The sequence below is a fragment of the Pollachius pollachius genome, assembly GCF_949987615.1.
Source record: "Pollachius pollachius genome assembly, chromosome: 17".
Taxonomy (NCBI): Eukaryota; Metazoa; Chordata; class Actinopteri; order Gadiformes; family Gadidae; genus Pollachius; species Pollachius pollachius.
Genome location: NC_136950.1, coordinates 20,316,319 through 20,324,597, shown reverse-complemented (window position 1 = coordinate 20,324,597; position 8,279 = coordinate 20,316,319).

Sequence of the window (8,279 nt, the reverse complement as noted above, 5' to 3'; positions counted from 1 at the left end):
CGTTCGATGCCGTGAAATGGGGCAATAATTAAGTGCAAGGGAAAATCTGTGACAAAAGCAGCTGTTTCAAACAGTGGGAAGGGCCCAGAGAAGTCTTGATCAGACGTCTACGTTATCTCATTCCGCCGACAGGGGCTGATTAAAGTCCCACACATGTTTTAATATGACAGATGTATGATTTATGAGGAGAACATATTTTTAAGATAAAGTGTGTTTTTCCCTCAGCCGACGGCTGGATCTTCGGGGGATGTTTCAGACAGAAATGCAGTTAATATCGGGACACACAGAGAGATAGATGGCATGGAGATGGCGCGATAGAGAGAAGTGATCAAGGTTAGGGTGACCAGACATGCCTGTTATCTGGGGACCGTTTTCTGGGGGGGCTGTCCCCGGTAATGTTCCCATTTTTCTAAAAGGATAAAAAAAAGGTGATACATTTTTAAATGGCAAAGGTTCCCAGCTTGTGCATGAATATTAATTTTAAGGAAGTTGGTAATTAGTCTCAAGTCTATCTAATAGGCTGTGACATGACCTTGCTTAACAGTGTATCTATCAATTTCACACCATAAGCAGGCATTGCTGCTTTTAAACAATAGACTGTTAACACAATATGGAGCAACTACTTTGGATTGTTTTTGGCTGCTTTACCAAAGCTTACAACACATCATACTTAACCAGTGGACATGTAGGTTACTGCCAAATCATTTACTACAGTAGTACATTAACCATGATAAGCAAAGGCAAAATGTCAACAATGTCTGCCCTTTCTTTTATTTCAGAAATAATATCATCAGATATTTTGTTGATTCATGGACTGCCAAAACACAAATGTCCCCGTTTTTCACTCCAGAAATCTGGTCACCGTAATCGAGGAAGGAAATGGGAGAGAGAGAGAGAGAGAGAGAAAGAGAGAGAGAGAGGGAGAGGGAGGGGGAGGGAGAGGGAGAGGGAGAGAGAGAGAGAGAGAGAGAGAGAGGGAGAGAGAGAGATCCATTTTCTATGATTCCAGCCAATCATGGTTAGAAGGGGGGAGAGTCAGGGGGAGAGAGCGAGCGAGACCGGGAGAGAGAGATCCATTCTCTATGATCCCAGCCCAGCATGGCAGGTTAGGATAGAGAGCGATGGGGGAGGGACGGGGGAGAGAGAGGGAGAGCGATCCATTCCCTATGATCCCTGCCCAGCATGGTGAGGGCCGAGGGGGGGGTCCCCTAAAGGGGCCCCAGCCACCAATCAGCCGCTGGTACTGGGGAGATAAACACCGTTCCGATGACTTGTGTGAGTGTCTACGCATGTTGCCTTTGAGCCACAGTCACAGCCTGACACCTTTCCAAACCCCCCCCTCCCTGAGGATCATCCAAGGCTGCCTCTCTCGCTCTCTCTCTCTCTCTCTCTCTCTCTCTCTCTCTCTCTCTCTCTCTCTCTCTCTCTCTCTCTCTCTCTCTCTCTCTCTCTCTCACTCGCTCTCCCTCTCGCTCTCTCATCCGCTGCCTCTCTCGCCCGCTCACACGTGCGCCCCGAGACAAACCACTTCCTGCGAGCGACGCTGGCAGGACGAGCGGAGGCTTCAACACGTTCACAGCGTGTTTACAGTACCGCCGCCGCGTCGCGAGGCGGCCCACGGAGACGGTTGTGCGACGTCGGGGAAGGCAGGCGGTGGATGGGGGCTACACACTTTGGAGAGCGTGCTAAAATTAATTGAAGGTGAAAACATACATCAGACTGTTAGACATATCACAATTCATTCTTTTTTTTATTGAAATTATTCTGCTAATTATTACTGGTTACTATCCTACTTCTAGATATGACATGCGATTCAAATTAAAAAAAAAAAAAAGTGAACACCAGTGTGTGTGTGTGTGTGTGTGGTTGTGTATATAAATATAGATAGAAAATGGCCGTCTGGCAGGGAGGAAGGTGGCAGATTGGAGAGAGAGTGCTCCGTGTGCCACAACATGCTCGTGTAGCAACAGCGGCCCTAACACATTTCCTGGCTCTCCGAGGCTTTTTGTCAGAAACACAGTCAGTGCATCCGTCTTCCTGTCATGTCCGAGCGCTCCGTGACAGTTTGAGGCGGAGGGACTTCGTGTTCGGATAGATTGTTGATTTGCAGGATGAAAAAAAAAAAAAAAAAAAGGTGCGTGAAATCTCAGGTGGTTCAAGTTTAAACGGATGAGCCACTGTGGATTTCATTCTGGGGTTTATGTCACAGTTGCCAACAAAGCCAGAGGTGACTTGAAAATTCACAACATGCATGGACAGACATTGTGGTATAGGCCTCAGATGCACACACACACACACACACACACACACACACACACACACACACACACACACACACACGATGGACAAACATTGTGGTATAGGCCTCAGACGTACACACACACACACACACACACACACACACACACACACACACACACACACACACACACACACACACACACACACACACACACACACGATGGACAAACATTGTGGTATAGGCCTCACGCACACCTGCACACACACACACACACACACACACACACACACACACACACACACACACACACACACACACCCCCACACGCACACATCATGCACTTAAGAGAGAACAGGGGCTTGATAAACAGTGAGGATCGAAGGCAATAATGTTTTCTATTCATGCAGTGTGTTCTAAATTGTTTTCCTCGGCCACAGCACAACATATATCTTCTTTGATCGCCCACCATTACGTGCAAAGCTGCTTCTGGTTCGGCTTCTCGAGGCTGGCGGTCCGTTTCATTTGAATAATTTACACTAAACAGCAGCGTACTGCCCTCATGTCCTCTGTGGCTCTCGCTGGAGGTCTAACGATGCCTGCCATCTTCTTACCCACAATCCAGTGGGGCTGCTCTTTTTTATTTTCTCTTGGAAATTGCTTCTCGTTTACCTTCGTCAGCCCCCTTCTAACGACTTACGAAGTTAAAAGTTAAAGAGAATATTTGTGTGTTGGTTGTAAATGGGATTTAAAACCGTCTGTTTAATTGAGTGGCTAACTTAATTGAATGAATTAAATGCTACATTAATCCACCAAACAATGCGCTCGCCAATTAACCAACCGATCCATCGGTCAATCAATTTCCTGACCAATGAGTGATTGATTGATACTGCCTGCGTGGAGGTCCATGATTACATGGGTTGTCGATGTCATAAGCCACGCAGCTGAGACTAATTGGACAAGCGCAGTACATTGCCCTTAGGCGTGTACATAGTGGGGGCCGTACAGTGGATCGGTTTCCCATCCAAAGGTGAGGGACCCCGACCAGGATTGAACAGACGGAGGAACGGGTTGATGTAAGGCAGGACGGGAGGGTGGGTGTCTCGTTGGATGGGTGCATTGATGGATAGAAGGGTGGATGAATGGATGGATGAATGGAAGGATTGTTTTGTGGGTGGATGGGTGCGTAGACGGATGGGTGGAAAACGTGAAAGATCCATCCATCATTCCGTGTTTAGCTCAATGACATATGGATCACGCATCTCGTTCTCTCTCGCTCTCTCTCTCGCTTTCTCCGTCTCCGTCTACCCATGGAGGCAGTGTAAAAATAAACTGAATACTTGCACTGTGACATGGACATGCGGCAAACATTTACCCCCTCTCTCCAGTTAATTAATTTTCTAATTAATTCATAATTCCCTACAACCAATGAGCTGATTAGCCAACAATGACCACAGAGACCAGGGGGGATGGGGGTGGGTGGAGGACTAGACGTAACATTCAGTTGCTATAGATCCATAATTGGATGCTTAATTCAAATCCAACTTGCCCAAGTTAAGCAGGACAGAATGGCGAAGCAAGGGTCTGCTGCCTTTGAGATACGGTACGACTGCGGGCATGGACACCTGCCACATGTGTTCGCCTCGTCACCGGTGCGTCCATGGCGTGTGTTTTTTAAAACATGACTAAAACATGAAACAAATTAAAACGGATCCAAACAAAGTAATCTTTTGTATGCAGTGTAAGCTTCTCGCAAGAAGACTCGCTTGTTTCTAGTCCTTGTTTAGTCCAATATATTTAATAAAAAATATTCATATTTTATATGTTTCCATCTTTAAATATATGCATCTATGTTGCTGCCTTTAATTTTTATTTAAACTATATAATTTTCGTACATTTTGCTATTTATCTCTTCTAGTTGTTCTCGCTGTTGGAGACCCTGCCCTCCTCTCTGTAGGAGCCCAATGGATTGATAACCAACCCCCCCATCTCCCTCAGTATGAGGTCAGTGGATTAATACCTTTCTTGTTACAATGCCCCGGGTGGGAGTGATTCACCGATTCAGACGGCGTAACTCTTGACGCGTTGAGTGCGGTGGCAGTTTGGCCAGGGCAGCGACCTTGGCTCCATGCAGGCTGGCCAGGCAAGCTGTCGAACAGATCCGTCGCTCCTGTCAAACGATGTTTTTCACTCCTTCGTGTTGCCTGTGTGATGGGGCATGAGCACGCATTGTGCAAAGAATACAAAACAAAAGCAAAACATTTTTCCCTCAAAGAAGAGGCAGCCTCGGAAACGGCCGTTGCCATGGAACGAATGTGCGAGCGTCGGAAACATGAAATGAAATGTTAATGAATTCAGACGCCTTATTCCAATGCTGATCGACTGCAATTGTCAGACAAAAGCGGTGTTTATGTTTACGTTTGAGGGAGAGGTATGGAACCTGACGATAACACTTCATATGCCATCGTTTGACGAAGGGATGAAGGGGAAAAATGCATGCTGGGAAAAAAGAAAAGACAAAATGGCCGCTGGCTTGGGTAGGTATACACAATTGTGTTTCCTCCTCTCCTCGGACTGCGGATATCCATCCTCATCGTCCATCGCGTTTAGCCATCACATGCAGGCGTCAACTAAATGAAAAAATACCACCAACACACAGACGCATACACACACACACACAAAAACGCACACATGCGATGCCCGAAGGACACAAAATCTTTAGTGAGCGAGAAATGCCAACTCGGCACTAGAACACCAGAGTGACAGCTGGAGCCAAATCGTTTTGTCCTCTGTGTGTTCTCTGGGTTCCGGGGTGACCTTCCTCTGTCCTGCGCGGTACGGCCGCGATAAGGGGGCAGATAATCCAACATGCCGAGTCATCTTATCATCGACGCGGCGACTTGTCAACGTGGAACGGGTAATTGAAGCGATTGGCTGTTAGGAACGAAGGGCACGTGTTGCATCTCGGAACGAACGTCCTTGATGGCGAACGGGGTTGATATCGGCAACACAACAAGTATGGAACAAAAGGTGTATTTAAAATGCGCTTGAGTGTATATTCGTTCAATGTACTTTTTGGTTAGCACACATAAATTCACATATCATAAAAATATATACATCAATGCTTTCCCATACGTAAACTCCCATTTGACCTGAATTATTAAGTGTTTTATTGGACGGCAGCCCTAATCGTGACATTTGATTGTGGCTTTACTGAAAACAATCATCGAATAATTAATTATATTGGCAAGGTGTTGGAATATAATGAAACAGTTTATATGCATACACATATATATATATATATATATATTTTCTCTGTTACTCAAATATGTTTGGCAGTTATCTATTTTTCATTGGGGTTACCAATAGATGAACCTGCTGTGAGCCTCTTCAAACCGCATGCTATAACATCCCCTCTAGTATTTTGACAACTTTGATTCTCTCGCGCGCATCCATCGGGCCGGGCTTCACTATCGCCCCTCTGTCTGTCTGCCTTTGACTCCTACACCCAAGATGGACGTCGCTTTTCCCTGCCGCCCCCGGCACCACCAAGACGATCCTTCCGAGGGTAACCAGTGTACAACTGCCTCCAGAGCAGCCAGCCGACACCCCCACCTCCCCCCCCCCCCCCCCCCAAACCCCACACCATCATGACCGCTTCTCTTCTCTGACAGGCTATAGCTACGTGCTAATGTCCCTCTTTCTTTCCGACGCCCCAAACCACCACTTTTTATTTTTTGGTATATTTCCGTGCTCCGAGGGTTGGGGCGTACCTTGCACGGAAAAATCAGAACAATAATGATGTATCGGAACCCAGAGGCTCTAAACACTGGGGTTGTCTCTGTGTTCTTCTGACACGTCGCGGAAATGCACCCGGCTGTACCTCGGGCCAGAGGAAGTGAAATTTGTCTCTGTGAAATACAAGAAGTCTGCTACTTCGGGCCAGGGTAATGCATTTCCAGAGAGGTCGGCTTCTGTTGGCTGCGCACCCTAGGTCAGGCGAGCGGGACGTGGGTTTCGAGAAAGTTTCAAACCCGATTCAAACCCGATGACTCTGTTTTAAAGGCCGAAGTGCTGCTGAAACAGGGTATTAAGTACCCTTTACGAAGCGGGTGGGAGTAGACTTGGTGGATCGAACTCAGTGACATTCCAGCAAAAGTATTGTTGTATTTGTACTTCCATCGCAGTAGGGGGCAGTAGGTTAGTCCATCTAGCCTGGGCCAGGAAATGTTCCCCATGTAAATGGTATGGCCTAACTGGCCTTGATTGGTCCACCTGGGACTAATTGCTTGCCTTATTTAAGGGGTTGCTCATTCTGTGTTGGGGTGGTTGAAGGTTGGTGCTGGCTTTAATCAAGGCCAGTACTAGGAAACATATGTTATGCTTTTCCAAATGATGCCATGCTATTCTAAGTGGCTAAACTGCTAACAGCTATTCTTTCTGAAACATTAATTTGTATTTTGAACTGGGGATTTGTTTTTGCTTATTTATTTTTGGACTTTGGTTTGAAGTAAATAAACTTCACTCTTTTTTTCCAAATGGAATTGCCCCTCGTTTTTGTCCACTCTCCAGTCCAGTGAGTCTGTATCCCAAATGCTCGGGGTGACCACATCGGACCCTCTCAGAGTCCTTTAGATACCTTTTATTTATCTTTATTTTTTCATGAACCTGCATCCATTGACCCAAGCGTATATGACGCTCTTGTCAGTAATGAGTGGTTGTGGTCTTAACATCTTGGGGTAAATGATTGTATAAATGCAGAGGACTGTCATATGTAGGTGATGTTTTTCAAAGCGACAGCATTCAAGTCAAATGTACTCGGACAGAGTGAAAATGAAAGTGTGACTCACTCTTCAGACCATATGAGGGCAGGTCAACAGGGATGTACGCTAGAGCCCGGATTCACAAGAAACACCCAACCTGTATTCTATGGCAGACGTAAAAAGAATTAAAGCCTTGAAACTATAAATGGTAAATTGACTGCATTTATTCTGTGCTTTTCTAAACACTGGCCGCTCAAAGTGCGATACAAGAATGCCCAACATTCACCCGTTCATACACACATTCACACACCGACGGCCGAGACAGCCACGCAAGGCGACAGCCTGCTCGTCCGGAACAGTTAGGGTAAGGTGTTTTGCTCAGGGACACATCGCCACTCGATACTCTAGGAGGCGGAGCCGGGGATCGAACTGGCAACCTTGTGGTTACCAGCCAACCCTGCTCTACCTCCTGAGCCACATTCCGCCCCTATACACTTCACAACACAGTTTATTTCTGACTAGTTCTGCATCAATCCAAACACTGTCATCTCCCATTGTCTCTCCTTGGGTGACCTCTGCATTCCTCCAATTTCCCCTCAAGAACACGCAAACGTCTGCAGTTATTTCCACAGATTCTCCTCGTAACCCAGGAATCAAGGTAACCACACATTGTGTAGTCACAGGCCTTGCCGACAGATCCTGCCAAGGCCTCCACCTCCGAGGGCTCAAGCTGTGAGGCGGTCTTCCACACCACATGTTCATCTCTGCTTCAGTGATGCTGTTGAGGGGGAAATGTGAAAGGTCAGACACGAAAATGGAAGACTGCGGCTGGATGGCACGTATCGTTATATACTATACTTCTTCTGTCCGGGCGCGAGGATCATAGCCGAACCGTGAAACCAGTGGACGTCTCACTGCTGATCCGTAACGCCTGTTCGTTTTCGTTTTTGTTCCCTCGATTGGTTGGAAAACTCATCACACTCCACACACAACAAAATACATTTTTTACCCAGTTATCCTCTGATTACTTTTTAATCATCGAGTGAATTCCTGCCGTTCCTTTATCAAATTTCCTTTCAACTATTGTTTGAGTCTGGCCCTCTGCAACACACACGCGCGTGCTTATACATTTCTCTTGATTGGATTACTTTAATGCCTTTTTAATGGGCCTCTGTCAATCTGTTGCTGCCAGACTCCAATCAGTACCACATCACGCGGCTGATAGAACTCCACCCAGAACCCCCACTCAACACATTACACTTTCACCACAACCGCCG